Source organism: Heterocephalus glaber, unplaced genomic scaffold (assembly GCF_053883595.1).
Source record: "Heterocephalus glaber isolate CG9 unplaced genomic scaffold, H.glaber_assembly_v1.0 deba00001444, whole genome shotgun sequence".
In the NCBI taxonomy this organism is placed as follows: domain Eukaryota; kingdom Metazoa; phylum Chordata; class Mammalia; order Rodentia; family Bathyergidae; genus Heterocephalus; species Heterocephalus glaber.
In genome coordinates, this window is record NW_028258297.1 from 10,393,061 (window position 1) to 10,415,109 (window position 22,049).

Genomic DNA, 22,049 nt, shown 5'->3' on the forward strand with positions numbered 1-22,049 from the left:
CTTCTTCCTCTGTGACCCAGGCTAATGATGAGAGAACACCAGACAGACTCAGGCGGAGGGATCTTCTACAAAACACCTGACCGGTACCCTTCAAAACCATCGAGGTTGAGGAAAGCAAGGATAGAACGAGAATCCATCACAGGCAAGAAGAGACTAAGGAGGCAGATGACTAAATGCAGTGTGGTGTCTGGATTCAACCCTGGAACAGGAAATGGGCATTACTGCAAACACAAGTGAATCCTAAAGGCTGGAGTCTAGTTAATAGTAATGCATTGCCATGCATTTTAAATTAATTAATTTTTTGCAGCAATAGGGATTGAACTCATGGCCTTTGCACTGAGCTACATCCTCAGCCCTTTTTTATTTTGAGACAGGGTTTTACTAAGTTGCTAAGTTTTCCAGGTTAGGCTTGAACTTGTGATCTTCCTGTCTCAGCCTCCCAGAGTGCTGGGATTACAAGCATGCACCACCACACCGGTTTAGAACATGCATTTTGAAGAGACCCTTTTGTGGTTGCTATTTGCTCTTTTCTAGCCAGCACCCTCATCCCCCATTCCTCCACTGACAGGTTCCTCTCCCTGTTACCAGGGTAGGGCTGCCTAGCCCAGGCTGGGCCATTAATCTGCCCTTATCATCCTGGTTGCAATGATTGGTTCAAGGGATTAAACATGTGGCCCATGTGGAGCCAATTGGAGTCCTCCTCTGGAATTGCTCAGAGTGGAATTGGAGGAAGAGCTCTCTGTCTCTGGCTGTGAATCTGTGAGGCCATGGACCTGAGCCTGGTTGCACTGCAGTGGGGACAGTGGGTTGGGAGACTGAAGCACAAGGAGAGAGAATTTGATGGCTGTAAGATGTCTTCCCCAGTCTTCCTCAGGACACCCTGTTCTGTTAGGCAGAATTGATATAGCATCTTTTGAGTTCAAGCCAGTTCAAACTGGGCTCAAGTCAGTCTCTGTCACTTACAACCAATCAGTCCTGACTGATCATTTCCTCTCAAGTTGTTTTGAGGGTAAGTCAGCAGACAGATACCTAACGACCTGTAAATGGTGGGGACTTTGTGATCCTCTCCGAGTTAGGAGTCTGGAGCCCTACACTCCAGCTCACTTGGCTGCAGCCCTAAGATGACCTCGTCCCATTCCTGTCCTTCCTTGGGCTCTGATGGGGGTCCTGCTTCAAGCCCCCACTCCCAGGCTGTGCTCCAGCCTCCTCCCAATGTTGGGAGCTGAGTTCTTGGTTGTGATTGGCTTGGTTCTGGTGAAGGGGTCAGCAAAAATTCTCCTTCTCAGAAGAGGAGAATCCGTGATGCTGGCCTGGCCAGACGCAGCTGAGCCTGATGTCACTGGGCTGTTGGGATGCCCTGGGTTTGTTCCGAGCACGAGCTAGAGTCCCATGTCCCCATGCACACGTGAGGGTGGAGGGAGGCAGGAGAGGGGTGGACTTGAGACGCTGCGGAGAAGTCACGGGCAGAGCAGCCAGAGCAACTGAGTGCACAGAACAGAGGCTGCCCTTATATCCAGGTCTGGGCTGTTGGCCAGGGACGAAGTGATGTTGTGAGGACACTCCAGGGGGTGAAGGCAGGACACAGCCACCTTGCCCAAGGGAGAGGTGATGGTCACCTGGCCGGACTGGGAAGGACTCATCCGGCCTGGGGAGGGGTAAGGCTGCATTCCTGTTGCCCCTGGGAAATGCAGGGGCTGAGCCAGCTTTGTGACCATGGTGCTGGCCACCCACAGAGCCCTGGGCGTCTTTCTCTGCCCCCCAGCATTTCACCCTCTGGGCACCCCACTTCTTCCCATGGCAAGCTCTCCTTCCTTTGCCAGCTACCCCTGCTACCCCAGGGCAAATCACCCTTCTTTCTGCTCAGCACACATTTCCTTTCCTCCTGCTGGTCACTCTGTGGCATGCAAGCACCACTGCGTTGCTTTACTTAACAAGTGTTTGTGGAGTGCCCACCAAAAGCCAGACCACGTGCAAACAGAGGTGACAAGGACACCTGCCCTAGGCTTTGTGGCAGTATGGGGGTGGCAGTGGGGCAGGTTAGGGCACAGTCTGGAGGCAGAGCTAGCTGGAGTTAATGAAAAATCAGATTTGTGGGGGTCCGGGGACATCTGGTGCCCACCGGGTTTGGATCTGGATAACTCAGTGCCAGCCGCACAAACTCTCCTCCCTGAGGAGCCCTGGGAATACGCAGCCACTCACCCAGCTTCAGACGCCCAAGTTCCAGATGGAGACAGCGTCCAGGGAGGCCAGGTGCTGGGGACAGAGGAGCTGTTGTGAGGCTAAGGATGTGACTCGCCTAAAATACCCAGGAGCCCTGTGGGCTTAGCATGACTCTGTCTGCAGAAAACCTGGGTGAATTGTGGCCTTGGTTGAATTGCTTAGCACCTCTGAGCCTCCTCCATAAGATGTGAAAAATAACAGCCCCAGAGGACGATTGCCTTATCCACAGGGACTTTAATTCATGTGGAACCCTTGGCATAGAGCCTGAAGGATAGGAAACACCCCCATTTGGAGCAATTACTGCAGCTCTAAGTAGAGTGCGGCCAGGTTGCAGGCAAGTCCAGATGCCAGGGAGGGAGCTGGCACTTTCCTCCGTGGAGGCAGAGCCTGGAAGTTTCTGAGCAGAGAAAGAGTATGAAAAAAACCTCCAGCCAGTCAGCGGCTTTCCAGACTCTGCAGCAGTTGGAGCCTCGGAGACAGCAGCGGGTCAGCAGTGACAAGCCAGGCCACACGCCTGGTGACCTCCAGTTCCCAGGGGCCCAGGGAGCAGAAGCAAGTGTGCTGCTCCCTGCTACTCAGCGTCCCTCCAGGCAGAGCCAGATAGATGCTTTAATAACACAGGCTACCCTGTGACCTTGTGGCCCTTGAGCCAGCCCACATTCCCACTGTCCGCTGCTGTGGCCACAGAGTCTGGCTCCAGCAGAATCCCGGTGGGGCCGAGCTCTGGAGCTACGAGTCAGGATGCTGGGGCCCAGCTAGCAGCAGAGGCCCTGGCTCGGAGGCCTGGCTGCAGCAGCCTCTGCCAGGTGTGCGCTGCATACTGAGCCTCCCTGTGGTCTCCTCTAGCTCTTCCTGGGGGTCTCAGAGGAGATCCCTGCTCAGAGGTCTCCAGGGAGGTGGCCAGCCTGGGGCTGTCAGTGTCTGCGGACACCACCTCTCTGGGAACCTGCCCAGGGCACTGATGGGGACACTCAGTCTGACTCTTGTCCACTGGGGTCTCCCCAAGCCCCTTCTTGTGGTATGCCAGGAGCTGGGCCTGGAATTGGTCACATTCTAGTGGAGACATTGGATGCATCAGCAGGGGGACTGCTGGCCCTTCCTTGTCCCAGGGGACATTCCGGAACTGCTTTACTGACTCCAGCAAGGTAGCAGCCTGGCAAACCTCATTACCATCATCTGTCCAAGCCAGAAGGCAGCTGCCAGAAGCACCCCAGGTAGATGTCCTGTAAGGGGTCTCTGGTCCAGAGGACTCTTGCCTGGGGATTTTGAACTACTCCTGAGGCTGTGGGCTGCTGTCCTAATCAGCGCTCTCTCATGGGGCCCCATCCCCAGCACCCTTGGCTCTTGTCCAGCCTTACAATGAACTTTACCCATGTTCTTTTTGCTCTTTTTTGGTACCGGGGATTGAACTTGGGTCCTTGCGCCTGCGCAGCAGGTGGCGAAACCGCTGAGCTAAATCCCTGGCCCTTGGCTGCTTTGTTTTGAGACAGGATCTCATTATGTAGCCCAGGCAGTTCTCGAACTCTTGTTGATCCTCCTGCCTCAGCCTCCTGAGGACTGGGATTGACTTGTGGACTGTGAAGACTGTAGACTCTTGGAGTCCTGTGGGGTCACATCCTACTGACCCCTACATCTATTTTCACCTTTGCTTGCCTGGATACAATGCATAGAGCCTCTCCAAATCCCTGAAGAGAATCAATCCCAAATGCTCTGGCTTCACAACAGGGCTGGGAATGCACACCTGTGTGGTGTCTCCCTGCCATGCACACAGGGACCCATGTGACTAAGAGGAGGTTGCAAACATAGCAGAGGGCGACTTCTGAGGACAGCTTATGAAGGGATAGAACATGGCTCCTGTGTTGTTTTACCTCAGGGGGGACACAGCTGCCACATTATGAGGACACTTGGGCCATGCTGTGGAGGGGTCCGTGGGACACAGAGCTGAGGCCTCCTACCAGTGTCCAGCACTGACTTGTCACCTGTCACCATGCAGCTGGCCCACCTGGAAAGCAGCGCCCCAGTCCTGTCCTGCCCCAGGACGGGGGACCCAGCTGTACTGCTGGATCTCAATCCAGTGTGACCCACGCTCCCAGCCCCACACCCCAGAAACTGAGAGTCAGTGGTTTTTGTTTTCATGTTTTGTTTTTCAGATGATTTAAGCCACTGAGTTTTGAGGTAATTCATTTCACAACAATAGATGACTAATATGATAAACATGTCTACAAGGTTTCTGGAGGAAGTAGGGCACGGAAGGTGTCAGCGGGCGGAAGTGGGGCCAGGGCTTGTCTTGCTCACCCCTTTTAGAGGTGTGTGTTCTCCAAAATGCTCCAAGCCCTCCTTGGGGGAGTGTCCCTCCCTGTCCCCTTCCTCCAAGCCACTCTCCTGGCCCTCAGCTCCAAGTCCTCTCATCCTTATCAAACCAGGAATTGTTTGTCCCTTCGACCCTGCTTCCTGTGACTGTCATGGTACCCAGAAACCCTAAAAGACTGAGATCAGAGGGGCCCCTTGCTGGCAGGGCTCACACTTTTCCTGTCCGGTCCTCTCAGAACAATGGAGCATTTCCTGCCGGGCTTCTTTGCTCCTTCCAGGCCCCTGTGTCTCTGCTGCATCCCCTCCACTGTCATAACCCTCAGTTCCAGTGCTGAGGCCCAACCGAAAGTTTGATATTTTGGTTTGGATCCAACACAGGAATATGACCCTAGATTCTTGCCGGGTGTGTGTGTTTCTCTAAAAGAATCACTTAACCTAATTTTCTTAGTCTCAACTCAAAAGGCCCTGTGGACCAAGTGGAAAAAAAAAATTCACCTCTGTATGAAGGGTATCCCTTAGTATTCACCTTAAACAACGCATGAAACGTTTGACATTCCAGTGTTCCTGTCATTCTGACCTCTCTGTTCTCTAAATCCAGAGAAGGAAAGATGGAAAAATAAATGTCCCTTGGCAATGTAGCCATGGGTTACCTATATTCAAGCCACATCTGCCAGCCGGGTAATAAAGGGCACTTGTTGGGCCGGGGATTTAGCTCAGTGGTTCCAGTGGCTGCCTCGAAAGTGCAAGGTCCCGAGTTCGATCCCTGGTACCAAAGGAAAAAAAAAAGGCACTTGTTGGTGTGTTGTTGGGGGCAGCTCCTTGGCACCTCGGGTCCATCCCAGAGCAGATGGGGTCTGGCATGAGGGCAGGGGACCAGGCAGTGGGTGGTGCCCGCCTGTGTCCTCTGGCATTGGGATTTCTGGGATGGTTCTGCTCCTACTGCTTTTCCTGTCCACATATCACCACCTATGACTCCATCAGGCCAGCTATTGGCAGGGAGGCTGACTGATTCAAATTCTGCTAAAACTGTATGGTGGGGGAGAAGAAATTGGGGAGGGAAACAGGAGATAATGAATAATAACATGATGTGATATGTGATGTCAGGAGGTCTCCACATGGTCTGGGAGCCAACAGAGAAAGAAGTAACGTGACCACCAGGCTAGGTGTGGCCACTAGTAGCAGGAGGTGTCGTCGAAGAGGAGGTGACCTCTGAATAGTATTAGAGTTAGGGGAGCTGATGATACACTGGGAACAGAGCTGAGAGGAGGGAAGACTGCCCAGGATGAGGGGACAGCAGGATCAAAAGCACAAAGGTGGAGATCTGGGGTGAGATGCATGGCATGCTGGGGACAGGGCAGGTGCTGGGTATTGGCGGGCACAGAGCATGCATGACACGAGAATTGCTGAAGGATAAATTGGACCTGACTGCAAAGGGCCCTGTCTTAGTTACTTTTCTCATTGCTGAGACAAAATACTAACACCCAAATTTAAAGGAGGAAAGGTTTATTTGGCTCACAGTTTGTAGTGGTTTCAGTTCATAGTTGGCTGGCTCTAAGGCAGGGTGACATGGCAGAGGGGCATCACAGAGTGCAAATAGTTCATGGCAGGCAGAAGGCCGAAGTCAGCAAGACAGTAAGAGACAAGTGACCACACTAGCCCTTACATCTCATTCAGGCTACCCACTCTTAGGGCAGGTAGCACTCACACTCTTAATCCTAGCATTGCACCCTTGCTCCCAGCATCACACACCCTAGATCCAGCCACCTCTGAAAAACCTCACATGTGACTACATGAGGCTTTGAGGGGACATCTAGACAAAAGCCATAAAAACCCTTATCTGGGCAAGCGAGGGAGCCTAGATTTTATTTTCTAGCAGAGAGGACTTACCATGCATCTCTGAGGCACACATCGTACTTTCTGTGAAACACGCAGCCAGGCATGAGAACTGAGCATGAGAACTGGGCATCTCTGCATCTCTGCTTGGGCTCTGGGCATCACTGGGGTTTGAACAGGTGAGCGAGGAGGAGTGGTTATAGGCGACCAGGTAAAGGGCCACAAGGCTTGCTTAGGAGTGTGACTCTGAGGTGAATGTGTTGCTGCCTGTGTCTACATCAGTCTCTTCCCATGACCTCACCCAAGTGCTCGGGGTCCTCTGGTGTGTGTGTGTGTGTACGTGTGTGTGTGTGTGCAAGTGTGTGTGCTGGCTGTTTTGGTTCTACATTAGCAGGGAGGTTCCTGTATTTCTGGATTTGCATTGTCCACATGGTAGCCACAAGCCACATATGGTTATTTAAATTTAAATCAATAAAAATTAAAATTAAAAGTTCAGTTGTGCAGTTGCATTAGCCACAATTCAAACTGCTCAATGGCCACTCGTGGTTAGCGGCTACCATATTGGATAATGCAGATTATATTTATGTGTATTTGCACCGTGGCAGAAAGTTGCAGACAGCACTGATCTAAAGGCTGTTGGAGTATCCTGAGGATGTGGACCACTAACACTCAGCCCAGGCCAGCCCCACCTTATTCAGGCCAGCAACTGAGCGAAGAATCTGAAACTTGCCAATTCACCTCTGCCTAGCAAGGGCAAAATCTCCAAAGGGAGAATCTCATAAGCACATACGAGCTAGTACAGCCAGACCCAGGGTTCTGAGGGAGAAGAGAATGCCCATGTAGTGAGTATTAGCACTCTCCCATTATTATCTTCATTTCACAAAAGGGGAAACTGAGGCTCATAGTGGGTTAGAACTTGCACTGTGTAAACAACTAGGAGAGTTACGTGGATGGAGCCAGAAGTGGGTTTCTTTTGCCACTCTGACGCCTGGTGTTCCCTGGGGCCCTTTCTCAGAGAGGATTAGGTGGGTATTTGCTTGTGCCCACCTCAGAAAGCACCTGAGCCCAACAGCCACCCCCAACCCTGCAGGTAGATTAGGAGCTCTCTGTAGTTGCGCGCCAGGTCCGCCAGAGGGCGTAGGGGTCACTGTGCCTGCAGGGGGCGGGGCGTTGGGAAGGGCTAGTCAACGCAGACGCAGAGCGGGACCCTGCTTCCCGCCACCCTTGGGTGGGGCCACACAGTGCCTTCCACACTGGCCCTACCCTCTAGGAGAACTTGGGTTAGAGGGTGGAGACACCATAATGGCTTGTTTGGGTCTGCAGCGTGGGACCTTGAAGGGTGGGTAGGAGTGTGCCAGGCAGTTTGGGGTAAGGGTGAAACGTCCGTACCCCTAGATAGTGGATGGCCTCCTTCCATTGCTTCTCTGTCCTCCTAGTTCCATCCTGGACCACTTTCCTGTGCGCAGAGGGAAGAATTTCTGAACAATCGTTTTTCTACACCATCTCTGTGGAGTTCCCCGCACCCTCTCCTCCCCTCCAGGATGCTTCACCCCCCTGCGCCTTTGCACACGCTGTTCCCGCAGCCGGGGACACCTTTCTCCGTCTTCTCCATCCGACCAACTCCGATTCCTCCTTCTGGATGTAGCCTAGGCTCTGACATCGGGGCCCGCACGTGTTGCCCCTGCCTCTGGGCAGCAGTTGCGCACAGGGTTGGCACAGGGGGTCCCTTGAAAGTGATTGAGACGCACAGGGCCTGCCAGCGGTGGCTGGGCTGGCTGTCTAGGTGTGCGGGTGACAGCGGCTGGAGGAGGCGCTTGGCCCAAGCCGAAACCCAACACATGCTCCCTCCCCGGTGCTGGTGTGTGTGGGGGGGCAGTGGGCCTCCTGCCGAGCCTCCCCCCTCGCAGGTGACATAGGTGTGTGTGGGAGGGGGCTTGAAACCGGTCAAGAAGGTCTTAGGACAACGCTTCTCTGGGGTGTAACAAAGCTCATGATCCTCCTGGGGACATATCTGGGGGACGGGAGAGGTAGCGATCACCCCTCCAACGCCCTGACCAGAGGCAGGAGTCTGGGAGAGGGAGTCTCTGAGCCGCAGGCTCTGTGTGATGCCTTTGGGGAGCCCGCTTTCCGCCGAGCCTCAGTTGCCTCGCCTGTAAAATGGGTTCGTAGCAGCCACCTTTCGAAGTGATCCCGGAGCCAGGAGCAGGGAGCAGGCGGAGGGGGAGGGCAGCTGGGGGCCTTGGGGGGGCGGGGGCGGGGGTGTCCGCCGGAAGGCGCTGGGGGGCGCTGCGCACCCCGCGGCCCGCCCGCCCCGCCATAAGTTTGCCTCCAGCTGTTGCACTAGCCAGTCGGCGGCGCCGGACCCCGTGGGTGAGTAGTAAACGGGCTGGGGCGGGGCCGGGGCTCCGAGGGTTCGCGGTGCCTCAGCTGCACCGCGGGAGCCGGGCGCGGCCCCCGCCCCGCGGGTGTGTGTCCGTGGAAGGATCCTGTCGGCAGGGGGGTGGGCGGGGGCTGGCTGCGGAGAGGCCTGCGGAGCGAGCCGGGAGCCGGGTGCCCGCCGGGCGAGGGCGGACGGACCGACCGCCGGCGGCCCCTGACGCACGCCGCGCTCCGGCCCCCTCCCGGGCGCCACGGCGGGAGGCGGGGGTGGCGGTGTCTGCGCGCACTCGCTCGCTCACAGACACACACACAGACACACACGCGCGAGCCACGCCACAGACACACGACACGCACGGAGCCGTGGCCGAGCTCGCTGAGCCCGCCAGGCGCCGCGCACACTCGCCCAGGCTCACACGCACACTCGCGCGCAGGGCCCGCCGCGGCCCGGAGGCGGCCCTGATCTCGGAGGGGCTGGAGGTGAGTGAATTCCTCCGGATCTGTGTGCCCCGGGCCGGCGGGACGGGGGAGTTGGGGCTGGAGCCGAAGGGCACCCCGGGCCGCCAGCGCGGGTGGGGCTTGGAGAGGGATCCAGAAGGGGGAGGATGAGACGGGGAGAGCCACCCCCAGTTCCGCCAGGTCTGGGAATCCCCGTGAGACCCCCGGGGGACCACCCTGGGCAGAGGTGGTGGGGGCGGGGGTGGGCGGAGGCAGGGGGAGGACACCAAGGACGATCGGTGAGGTGAGCATTTAGGGGGTGATGCAGAGGCTGGATGGTGGACGGCTCTGCTAGCCAGTGCCACACCGCATCTCTCTGCCCCCATCTTTGCGAATGGAAGGCCCTGACTCCCCTCTTTTACGAGGTCCTGCCGGTCAAGGAATTCATCTTCTAACTGGTAAGGGGGGGTTGGCTGGTGCTGGATGGCCGCCCCAGGGGGAGGGGTCCAGGGTGGGGCTTCATGCCCTTCCCAGCAGGGGCGGTGGGTTTGGTGGGAGGACCAGAACTGTGGGAGGGGACCCTTGAGAAGGCTTTGCCCCTTCCTCCACTGGCTGGTGTGGGGTGACCCAGAGAAGCGGCATAACCGGCAGACTGCAGCCTGGCAGCGCCAGGCCACTGCCGGCTGTGTGTGTGTGTGTGTGTGTGTGTGTGTTTGTGTGTGTGCGCGCGCGCCCGCAAGTGCGTGTGCCAGTGCGTGTGTTTGCATGTGTGGGCTCCAGCAACTGGTGGGGGAGGGGAAGGGTGGGTGTGTTGTCCGGGCATTGTGTGCACGTGGGGAGGAATGTGGGTGCCGAGTGTGTGGACACAGGGTGCATCCCACTGTCTGCACACACATGAACACACACATGCACACAGCCTGTGACCCAGCAGGGTTTCCCAGGGTGTTTGGAGGGGAGCCAGCTGGTGAATGTTAGTGTGCGTGTGTGTGTGGACACTTGGGCAGCTTGTGTTTAGGATGGAGGCTGCCAGGCTGTAGTGTTTCAGGCGGGAGAGGAGGGGGGAAGTGGCAGGGACCCTCGGGAGGAGTGTAGTCCTTGAGGCACTTTGTGCAGCTCTGGCTTCTGCCTGTGGCCTCCCCTGGGCTCTGCCCACCCAGCAGCGGCTTCTGGAGGGCACTGGCTTGGTCCTGGCTGAGCGACACAGGTGTTGGGCTGGAGTGTGTGCGTGTGTGTGTGTGTGTGTGTGTGTGTGTGTCTCTAGGCTGCGGCTGTCCCTGTCAGCAGGCCAGACTGTCAGAGGCGAGAAGCTGGGGGAAGGGGCAGCGGCTGGCCGCACCCGGGCGAGTGGGAGAAGCTGCTGCGGTCCTGGGCTGCCTGATTCAGTTGTGGGGACATTTTCACAAGGGGAGCCGGGTGGATTTGCATGTGTGTGTGTGCCTGCTCACACCCCTGCCCCAGAAGCCTGTGGACACCTGCGGGACGTGCCATGTCTAGGCTGTTAGGGCATATGGGCTTGCACATGTGTGCAGATGTGTGCCCTGCTGGGGAGTGCACGCACACACTGGTGCTGTTCTGAGCTAGCGCTGGGTTCTGCAGCTATGTACAGTAACCCGGGGGCCACTGGGCCACCAGTCCGTGGGAGGAGGAAGGAGGACTCACTGAAGGGGGCCCGTCGTGGAGAAGAGTGTGTGACGTCAGTGAGAATCTTGGGGTGTGACATCAGCTCCAGGCTGCTAGTGACGTCACCGGGACAGCTGTGTAAGGGGCCACCCCCACTGGCCAGAGTGTATGTGAGGTCACCATGGATGTGGGGCTCAGGGTGGCCCTGCCCAGTGTGTGTGAGGGGCAGAAGAGGGAGGGAGGGAGCCTTTGAGTGAGTGGGGCCCCAAGAGGCCTCTGCCGTGGCCTGAGTGGGTGCGGGATCCCTTCCTTGCCTGCGCCCCCAGTGCTACCTGTCCTCTGCCTCCACATGGAGAGGCCCCTTCTGAGCCCTTGGTGCCCTGTCCCAGACAGGTCCCTCACCCCAGACCCGTGTGATTTAGAGCGTGATCTGCATGTGACGACAGAAAAATTGCCACAGCCAGCGAGCCCAGTTCCTAGGGTTTTCATCTCATTTGGCCATTTCTCTTGTTTCAGGGTTTAGGCATTCAGGGCCGGGGATTTAGCTCAGTGGTTCCATCGCCTGCCTTGCAAGCGCAAGGTCCCGAGTTCGATATCCGGTACCAAAAAAAAAAAGTTTGGATTTAGGCATTCTGTCATCTGTCAGTGTCTGTGTCACTTGCAACCTGGGGAGGGACGAGAAGGACGAAGGGGTCCTCCATGGGGCTCCTGGCAGGGCTCAGTCCCCATGAGCTCTGTCCCCGTCCCTCTCACCCGGGGGAGCTGCTCTTCTGTTTAAGTCTAACTTGGTAAAAACTTTCTTTTCCTTCCTTGGATTGGCCCAGCAGTCCTGTGAAGTGGATGGGCTGGCTGCTATTCTGTGCACACTTGACAGATGGGCAAACTGAGGCCTGTTTGCTGGACTTTAATGTCCGTGGCTGCAGGGAAACTTTTATTAGCAGGTCCCTCCTGACAAGGCAGGGTGCTCTTGTTTCAAGGAGGGAGGGATGAGGAGCTCTGTGCAAGGGGGTGAGGTGGCCCGGAAGTCACTGGCTGGAGCAGAGCCTGCTCTGGACTCTCAGGCGAGGCCATGTGTTCTTCCAGCCCACAGATTCAGGTAGGAATGGCACATCAGCTGCCAGGTCTCCCCCACTGGGGTCTGGGGTCACCAGGTGCTGTGTGACTGCTCCCCAGGGTGGCTCCCTTGTCACCTGCAGTCTTGCAGGATGTCTGCTGTGGAAGCAGAGGTGGCTTCCCAGGCGACCTGTGCTACATCCTGGCTGTGTGTGACAGTGGTGGCGGAGGGGTCCTCTGTAAGAGGGCAGTGGCTGCTTGCCTTGGGGCTGGGTGAGTGAGTGTGAAGCTGTGGCATCGGGTACAGGCCTGGGCTACCTCCTGTCCTGCAAGCCCTGGGGTGCGTGTGCTGTGCTTGTGGCTGGGCGGCTTTGCCCCAGGTGTGAGCCTCCTTAATGAGTCAGGCCTCTTGGGGATGGGGTGAACAGACCAGGTTAACTCAGTCCTCTGCCTCCTCCTTCCCCAGCCCGATCTCTGATTAAATTAACCTTCTCTTGGCTCAGTTAGCACCTGGCAGAGCCGCTGCCAGCATAGCTGTGGCCAGTGTCTAAGGGGTTGGAGTCACAGAGCCCCTCTCCCTTGCCCCAGTTCTGTGCAGTCCTCAGAAAAGTCCTGGAGATGCCAGAGGACGGAGTGCCACCCAGGCAGGTGTGCGCTTGGGGACCAGAGGGAGGGTGGTGGCCGTCAATGCTGCTGATAGCGACAATGACAATTATAGCGATAATAATAACAAGGATATGAGCTAATATTTATTGAGCTCCTACTGAGAGCCAGGCCTGGTGTGAAGCACTTTGTAAGCAGCACTTGGCACTCCAGTGCCACCAAAACCTCCTGCAAGTAGGAGATATTTTTATTCCCCATTTCACACACAAGACAGAGAGGTTACAGACCAGCCCAGGGCCACACAGCGGTGGAACCAGGACTGGCACCCCCTCATGGTGACCCTGGAACCAGCACCATCCACTGCTGAACTCCTTTGCCTGGTGGGCCTGGGGCCTTCCTCCTTGGGGTGGCTCTCTAGCTGAGGACGCTCTTGGGGCCTTGCTTTTGACATCTGCACATGGGGACAGTGAGCCTGCTGTAAGGAAGCAGCGGGTTGGGAGCCGTATCTGGTGGCTGGAGGGGCAAAGGGGCAGGAAGGAAGAGGCCTTGGGGACAGCTCCTGGATCTCATTCCCCGCCACCCCACTTGGCCTGCACAGGGACCTGTGAAGTCCCTCAAGGCTTCTCCCAGTGCCTTCCCCATTGCTGGGCCAGGGCATTGCTTGTGGGACTCTCCAGGATTATATCTTGTCCGGGTGCCAAGTCTGTTGTGGTCACACCTGCCCCCCAGAACCTGCCACACTCTCCTCCATCTTGGTTATGGAAAGAGCAGAGCCTTTTGTCCTCACCCACGTGTGTCCTGGGCAGCCAGTGCAACTCGGAAAGTCTCTGCTGCCTTGAAAATAGGATTGATGGTTCCAGTCATCAGTGGGTTGCAGCGCCCTGTCTGCTGTGTAGTCGGGGTCAGATGGCTCCCACCTCCTTTCCATCTGCCTCTTCACTTCCCTTGCTCCCTGGAGTTGGTCTTAGAGTGTGTGTGTGTGTGTGTGTGTGTGATTGCACATGTGTGCATCCTGGCCACCACCTCTCTCGGGGAAAGTGCGGACCGTCTCAAGGGCTGCCTGACCAGCACGCTCAGCCCCGAGACTCAGAAGTGACTTGGTTTCTCTCTTGGGCCCATCTCTCCTATCTCTCTTCCTCTATAGTCCCCTTTGGATCTTGGAGAGACAGAGATTGTGGGGTCAGCCTGCCACCCTCCTTTGGTGGCCCTCTTCGTTTCTGGGGGTGGGTTTCCAATCTGTTGTTGAGCTGTTTCCTCTTTGTCCCTCCCACTGTGCATTGGCCCCAGATGCCCTAAAAAAATACTTGTTGAGCAGAGCCCTTTCATCTGGATGCTCTGAGGATGGTTCTGGGCATTTCCCATGCAGATGGAGCACATTGCACCTGGAGGACTGCTAGGCTCTGGGGCTCAGGTAGGAGCCCCCAGGGATGAGTCCCTGCCTGGGGGAGCTCAGAGCCCTGGAGGATGAGGCCCAGGGAACAGCTGGCGAGTGCACACAGTAGGGCTTGTGCGGCAGATGGACATTATTAGTGTGTGACCTGACTGGCAGGGCTGGTGCTGCTGGGTGGAAGCAGGTGCTGAGCCAGCCGCATGGCAGGGCTAGGGAGGCTGGGATGCCTTCTGCTCTGGGCACTGCGGAGCTCCCTCGACTGGGCACCTGCCACGTGCCAGGCACAGCATGAGTCGCTGTCTACTTCCTTGTTTAATTTTGGCTGCAGGCCTCCTAATGAGGTCCTGTGGCCTCTGGGGGGTGGGCGTGCTCTGTGGAGTGACCGAGTGAGGAGCAGGGTGAGGAGGCCTGGAGGGGACTGGAAGAAGAATAAGTACTTTGAGGCTAGTCACACAGGCACAGAAATGCTGGGTGAAGAAATTAAGCCTTTCGTCATGAGCATCTCTGTGTTAAAATGCAGATTCCTGGGCCCTGCCTGCTGGGCTTTTGATTCAGTAGAGTTGATGTGGGCCTCAGGAACTTTTTTTTTTTTTTCAGTACTGGACAGTGAATCTAGGGCTTTTGCACTGAGCAACATTCACAGCCCTCTTTTTAATTAAGGCAGGATATTGCTAAGTTGCCCAGGCTGGGGTCAAACTTGGGATCCTCCTGCCTCAGCCTCCCAGAGTGCTGAGATTACAGGTGTGTGCCCTACTGGGTTTGGCTAGAACCCTCAGTTTTAGTGCTCGTCTGGAAAAGCACATTACCCATGTTTACAGTGTGCGTTGCGGGGAGGAAGGGCTGTAAGTTCTCCAGAATCAAGGAGTTGAGCTCAGAGCCAGGCCCTGCCTTCTTTGGGGGCCACAACCCCAAGGCAGAGGCCGGTACTGACAACACGAGTCTGTTTCCGCAGGCTGAGTCCTGCATCTGTTCGGGGATTTCTCCTCCAGGCTCAGAGGCCCCTCGGGTTCGTTGCATTGCGCAGACGAGGACACGGAGGCCGAGGCACCTGGCTGGCGCAGCTCTTCGCGTGGTGGGCAAAGGCGAGGCTGCAGAGGGCCAGCACCTTGGACAGCGCACCGTCTTCCTCTCCGCCTCGCCCGGGCTGGGCCCGCAGCTTTGAGACGAGCCCAGCCAGGGTGGGGGTGGAAGAAGCTGAAGGGCCTGGAAGGGGTCCTGGAGGCGGTGGGGCGGAGCCAGGCCGGGGAGGGCGGGCAGCGGAGGCCGGTGTGGGTTGGGAGCGGGAGCGAGCGCTGGGAGCCCCCTGCCTGGGCCCTCGCCGCCACCGCCCCCGGGTCCAGTCCCGCCCCGCGCTCTGCGGCCCCGCCCACGCGGCACGCCCAGCGGCCGCTTTCCGCCTTCCTTCCCTGTGCTTGGAATTTGCAGCCTCTGTCGCTCGCAGCCAATTTCACGACCTCTGGGCTCCGTGCGGTGCGCGGGATGGGGAGCCGCGGGCGGGGACCGGGCCGGGCCCAGGCGGGCGGGGGTGGCCCGAGCGCCGCGGGCGTCCTCGGTGGGCGCTCAAGGCCGCAGCGCGAAGCGCCCAGGCGCGGCCAAGGTGCACTTGCGCCCTGGCCCCTGCACCCGGGAGTGGCTCCCTGTGCGTGGGCTGGGTTGGGGACAAGTACGTGCTGGCGTGCAGTCTCTGCAGGGTGTCCTGTGTGGGGGCGTGTTTGCCTGGGGTGCGGGCCTGGAGGGGGCGTGTGGCCTGTGGGCGTGTTGATGTGGCCTGCGCAGTGTGTCCCAGCGCGCTGGCCCAGCTGCGAGTCTGGCTGGCTGAGCAGGGCACCCGTGTCCGGCTGGGTGGGTGTGTTGGTTGTCCCTTGTGGGTATGGGAGAGTGTGTGTGTCCAGTGTGGACCCAGGGTGCCTGCGCATCCGGCTGCCCACAGGTCTCGGGCTCTAGTGTGGGCGGTGGCCAGGGCTAGGTGCCTTTCCTGCAGCAGGGGTCCCTTCCTCGGGGTGGGGGAGTGGTGGAGGCAGTGTGGGGGGCCGTATGTGTGCTTTCTGCCGGGAGCCGCTGGCTGCCTGCGCTCCGTGGGTCTGCATGTGTTTGTGAATGGCACCGCTGAGGGGGCCGAGGTGTGAGCCCCTCCTGTGGGGGAGGGAGGCCCAGCACCATCTGGCTGGCGGGGATGGGGGCCAGACAGGGAGAGAGGCCCGCGTGTGCGCGCACACCTGTGTGTGCACCCATGGGGCGGGTCCGGCCCTGGGTCTGTGTGTGTGTGTGTGAGTGGGGGCCGGAAGGTGGGTACCTGGGGAAGGGGTGCCAGCCCCAGGAGTTGTGCGGGTTTGGGCCCAGCAGAAGCAGGGAGCCGCGGTGCTAACCTTTGGGTGACCAGCAGCAAGTGGTGTGGTCGGCATCGCTGGGTGCCAGCCCAGTGTGAGGCTGTGTGCGTGCACTTACACGTGTGTGGGTGTGATGTGTGTGCCTGTGACCAAGAGTGGGGCCTGGGGGACTGGCTGGAGGAACCAGAAAACCCCATCTGGTACGTGCACCTCCTGCTCAGCCACTGGCAAGATGGCTGTGGCACCTGGCTGTCCTTGGCCCTGAGCCTTGCGGCTTTGGATGGGTGACCCCAGCCCTCTCTGTACCTCCAGGCCCTTCCTCTCTAGCGCTCTTGCTCTGTGGTCTGTTTTTATTTTATATATAGGTATAGGTTTGTGGTACTGGGGCCTGAACCCAGGGCCTTTGCCCTGAGCTACAGCCCTAGCCCTTTTAAAATTTATTTTTCATTTTGCCGCACCGTCTTGCCAAGTTCTCCAGGCTGGGGTTGAACTTTGGATCCTCCTGCCTCAGCCTCCCACGGGCTGGGATGATGGACCTGCACCACCATACGTAGCTTCCCTGTCACCTGTCTCTTTACCTCTGACTCCTCCCATTTCTCCGCTTCTATCTCTCTCTGCTCTCTCCTCATCTCTCTGTCTCTGTCTCTTCCCATCTCTCTCTCTGTTTTCCTCCCTATCTCTCAGCCGCATCTTTCCATCTCTTTGTCTGTCTCTCTGTCTCTATCTCTCTCCTCCCTTCTTCCCTCCCTCCCTCTGCCACCTCCTCCTCCTCCTCTTCCTCCTCCTCCTCCTTCCTCTCTCTCTCTCTCTTTCTCTCTCTCTCTCTCCCTCTCTCTCCCTCTCTCTCTGATATCATTTGTGGTATATTCGGTTGCTATGGGAACCCTAAGAAAGAAGTGAGTGTACCCTTCAAGACTTCAGCATTTTCCCTCCTCCCTCCCTCCTGCTTTCCCCTCCCTCTCTTCCTCTCCTCCTCTCCTCTCCCTCCCTCTCTCCCCCTCGCCTCCTGGCAGAGGAGAGGACTTAGGAGAGGAGCTGCGCTGCCGCTGTGCTGGGCCAGGACCCAGGACCCCATTGCCAGTTCTGCTTTGGCGGCTGCCCAGGGACCTCCCGGAGACCCAGGCCAGGGACTGCTGTGCTGGCTGCAGGGCCCCTTTCCTTTGCCCGCAGACGTCTGGTAAGGACAGGGTCCTCCTGACTGTGTGCGTGGCTGTGTGAGCGCTGCTCACATGACCTGGCCTTGTGAACCCGTGATGAGCCCAGCCTCAGTCTGCTGGGTGTGCCTTCTTGCCTGGCTGGTGTCCGTCCCCAGCCGTGGGCACCCCCAGCCAGCTTCTCCCCAGCCCCCTTCCCCAGGGCCTCTGAGGCAGCTGGCAGAGCCGCAGGCCTGTTGGGGGCTGGGACAGGGCCGCAGGGAGGTGGGAAGGATGCTCCTGCTCCGTGCCGGCCGAGGGGATGACCTGGACCAGCACCCATGGGCCACAGGCATCTGTCCCTGCTGGAGGTGTCCCTTGAGGGACAGCCTGGGACAACATGGCCTCTTCTCCCTCTCCAGCAGGGGCCTTTGCATTGTGGAGGGGAAGACTGGGGGCTGGGGTCAGCTGGGGGCAGGTGAAATGCCAGCAGTGTTGTTGCAGGGCTGGACCTGGTGTCATTGACCTCTGGAGGCTGCAGATCAGGAGCAGTCTGACACCAGGAGGCCGCAGGCAGGCCCAGACAGGCGCTGTGCCTTCCTGGCTGGAGCTAGTGGCTGCCCTGGAGAGGAGAGCTCGGGCTGTCACTGTCACCACGGCTGTGTTGGTGGTGGCCACGTGGAGGGAGCTGTTGTCCGGGCAGGCGGGCGCTGAGTGATGGCTGTTGCTGTGGCGAGGGAGCCGCCTCTGTGGCATTGTGGTCTCCATGGAGAGAGGAGGAGACAGGGAGGAGGCTGGCTGCCGGCGCGCAGTTGGTGGTTGCTAGGCAGAGGGAGATGCTGTCTTGGAGGTTTGGTGGTCCCCACGTGCAGGGGCTGTGGCTGCCGAGGAGCGGAGCGGGAATCCCTGGGGAAAGGAACCCGCGGCAGGGCGCTTGGTGCTGCTCTGTGGGGTTTTTCAAGGGGTGGGAGGCTCAGAGGTGGGGCTGAGCTGCCTGTCCCTCCTCCAAAGCTGTGCCCCACCTTGGCCACTCTGTCCCCACCCAGGGCCCCTGATTGTGCATTCCCCACCCGGACTCCTGCTCCTCTCTCAGTCGAGTTCGTCCCAGGCCCTGATCCTGCCTTTTCCGTGTCAGGTAGGGAAGCAACTCGCCCAGGTCACACAGCAGGGGCAGGGGGTCACACCACTGGGGCTGAGGGAGCCAACTCTGGGGGCCACCTGGTGCCCTTGTGTGTCTGTGTCTCTCCCCGAGGGTCCTGCTCCAGAGTAGCCTGCCTCTGCCTCGCTGGGACGTTTGTCTTCTCTCTGTGACCCCGGTCTCCAGAATTCGCCTGGAGCAACATTTGACTGAGAAACACTAGGAAGCCTCTTGGGAGAGCAGTAAGATTGGGATTTGAATCCTGGCCCTGGTTCTTATACTGTGTGACCTGTGCCTTAATTTCCCTCCTCTGTCCAGTGAGGATGAGGCACGTGCCTTGCAAGAGTGCTGTGTTTGAGGTGTGGCACGTGACTTGGCATTGTGGTTCTCAGCCACCTCCCCATCATTCCTCCTAAATATTTCCTGATGTGTAGAAGGAGGCCACGGTGTCTTTTCACCAGAGATCTTCCTTGTGGTACCCTGCCGCACCTTGTCCCTTCTGCAGTAGGCAGATTGTCCCCGGTTCATGGTGACAGGAACAGGGTGGCCCAGAGAGGCAGAGGGCCTTGTGTCGGTCACATAGCACCTCGGCAGTGGAACCCCATGTGGCAGCTTCCTCTGGAGGCCCTGGAGTTTGGCCTGTGCCGCGCCTGGCTGGGGAGAAGGAACCCTTTGTGCTGTCACAGGGCACCACAGGGGACAGCCAGGTGAGGGGTGCAAAAGGACTCCCTGAGGGGATCATTGGAGGGGGTTTGTAGCAGGCAAACAACTGTCTTTGAAAGACTAGGATCTAGTTCCGGTCCTGGGACTGTCGCTTTCTAGGCAGGGCCCTCGGACACCTGTCATCGCCTTTCTGGCCTCAGTCTCTTCATCTGTACAATGGGCCTGGCCAGCGAGGGAGGCATGAAGTAAAGCCTCTAACCTGCCTCTTCCTCCCATCTCCTGTTGGCCCAGGGAGAGGACAAGGGCTGTCCAGGGTGACCCCGAAGGGTGGACATGGGGCCACCACGACCTTGGTCATTCACTCACAGCGCAAGGCTTCCTCTGTGGCAGCTGTTCCAGGGTGGGTGGGGCAGGGCAGTGGGTGCCTATGACACTGAGACTACGAAAGGCTGCAGGGAGCCAGGGCTGGGCTCACCAGGCTGCGCTTTGTGTCCCCAGGTGGCATTTGCAGGCTGCAGGCCCTTGGGAGCCTCAGTTTCCTCACCTGTGAAATGGAGGCACGGCAGTGGAATCTAGGGGTCTTTTAAATGAGCGAAGATGTAGGAGGCACTGGCAGACTCTTTGACTGTCCTGAGGGCCCCAGTGTCACCTCCCCAGGGAAGCCCTCCCTGACCACCCTGTCTGGTGCTCCGGGCCTCCTCCCTCTGTTCCCTTCCAGCCTCCAGCACATCTGCCAGGGTTTGTTTATTTGTTTACTCTGTGCTCTCCACACCCTGTGGAGTACCAGCTTTCTCTGTCCTGTTCCTGCTCAGCACAAGTACTGGTTGGGCCCTGGCATGTAGATGTTCAATAAACATCTGGTGAAGCTGGGTGAGGTGGCAGAGTCCTGGAATCCCAGCACTCTGGGAGGCTGAGGCAGGAGGATCCCAAGTTTGAGCCTAGCCTGGGCAACTTAGTGATTTAGCAAGACCCTGTTTTAATTTTAAAAAGGGCTGAGGCCAGGCATGGTGGCGCATGCCTGTAATCCCAGCACTTGGGAGGTTGAGCCAGGGAGATTACTTTGAGTTCAAGGCCAGTGTGGGCTACATAGTGAGTTCAAGGGCAGCCTGAACTACATAGCGAGACCCTGTCTCAGAAAACCAAAGAAAAAGGGGGGGGGGACTGGGGATGCAGCTCAGTGCAAAGGTCCTGACTTCTGTCCCCAGTACTGAGAAAAAAAAATAGGGTGAATTTGTGGCTGTCCTAGGAGGCTTGGCTTGTCCCATTTCACAGACAAGGATGAGGCCAGGTGGGAGGGGAGCACAGGCCTGGCCTGTGACCCTGGGTCCAGAGCTTTTCTCTGTGGCACTGCACCGTCTTTTGGGGAAGAGAGGAGTGGGGAGCTTGTGTTTCAAGCCACCAGGTTTGGACTTGACCCAGAGTGGAGAGGCAAGGTCACAGGAGAAGGCTGAATGGTCCAAAGAAGCCCATTCAGCTCCTCAGTGGCTGTGTGACCTTAGGCAAATGGCTTAACCACTCCATACCTTAGTTTACCTGTCTGTGAAAAGGGAGGTGACGGCTCTGAGCTTTGGTTTACAGGTTTGGCTGTAAGGCTCCCTCCCCAGGTGGAAAGACAGATCCCTGCTGAACCGTGGCAGGCCTGGGAGGCCTCACTGCTGCCCCAGAGGGACTCCGAGTGTTCGAGACAGGCTGTATTCTGTCCTGCCAGCCTAGGATTTCTTTTACCCTATTCTGCCAGCCCCATCTCTTACCCTTCTAGGTCAGGAGAGGTGAAAAAGAGAGTGAAAATCCAAGAGAACAGCTGTTTAATTGCGCACCTACTGTGGGTCAAGGACTTTCCTGCCTGTGTCCCCTCCCATGGCCACAGCAGTGAATGCAGCAGGCAGCACAGAGGTTATTGGCCTTGAGACCATGCTGAGGTCTGGATACCTCTGCCAGGGCACAGAGCTTCCTGCCCCTCATTGTGTGCAGTGTCGGGTAGGGGAAGGGAGGAGAGATCAGCAGGGGTGCCCGTGACCCAGGATGAAGCTCAGAGCACCTGGCCCCCATTTCAGGGCCCATGGACCTGGAAGATCACACCCCTGCTGGCTGCCCATCCCCCTGGCAGCTCCGAGGGCCCAGGGAATAGATCTGGCCTTGTGTGTGATGTCCCTGCTCAAGACCCCATCTGTTTGGGGAGGAGAAAGGGGGGTCTGTGGCATCCAACAGAGGTGGGATTCATGGGTAGCCCCAGGGAGGGGGTGGCCTGCCTGGTACTAGCCAGGCCTGGAGGGGCGCCAGGGGGAGGGAGGGAGGGAGGGACGGAGCGGGGCAGGCGTGGCCCTCGTGGAGGGGCTGTGCAAGGAGGCAGGGTGCCCACCCACCTGGGCTCCTGGGCTCCTGGTCCGATGGGAATGGCTGCCCTGCTGCAGGCTGGCCAGCGGCTCTCTGAGTCCCTGGAGGATGGCTCCAGGGAGGGAGCGAGGTTTGGGGATACTTGTGTGGGGAGGGAGCACCTGGGCTGGAGTGGGCTGAGTGTGAGCCAGGGTGCGGGATAGGAGCCCAGGTCTCCATTCTGAGAAGTCACAGCCCCTGTGTCAGTTTGCTCATCTATGGAATGGGGACGCAATCCGGCATCTGAGGGGCAGGGCAGGGCTGGGGGAGGACGACCTGCCACAGTGGCTCCCGGGGACGCCTTGGTGAACCCCACCCCTTGTCCACACAGGGTCACAGCTCAGCTGACCCGCTTTAACCTTCCCAGGCCCAGGAGAGAAGGGATGGGCTATAGGACTCCCGACTGCCTGCTGTGTGACCTTGGCAGGGCTGGGTTGGGGACAGAGGGTGTTCTCCAGGGACAGAGAGGGACGGCCAGAGAATGGAGGACCCACACAGTGGCTCGAGGGCCCGGGTCTAAGCAGGGCGTCCAGGAGAGTGAGAAGGTGTGGGGCTGTGAGGCGGGGAGCAGC

General features: G+C 58.3%; 1 protein-coding gene across 9 annotated transcripts in view; it reads left to right on the forward strand.

Moving 5' to 3' along the window:
* Positions 1–8,931: 8,931 nt before the first annotated feature.
* Positions 8,932–22,049, forward strand: part of Elfn2 (extracellular leucine rich repeat and fibronectin type III domain containing 2) — a 50,415-nt gene continuing 37,297 nt past the window's right edge. For 4 of the 9 annotated variants that reach the window (XM_021259035.2, XM_087213931.1, XM_021259036.2 and 1 more), the window contains exon 1: positions 8,932–9,219. The gene's annotated coding sequence lies outside the window, so the exon portion shown is untranslated. Of the gene's footprint in view, positions 9,220–9,478; positions 9,636–16,411; positions 17,348–22,049 lie in introns of those variants that run through there. The other 5 variants (XM_004845661.4, XM_087213930.1, XM_021259037.2 and 2 more) reach the window with 2 other exon arrangements.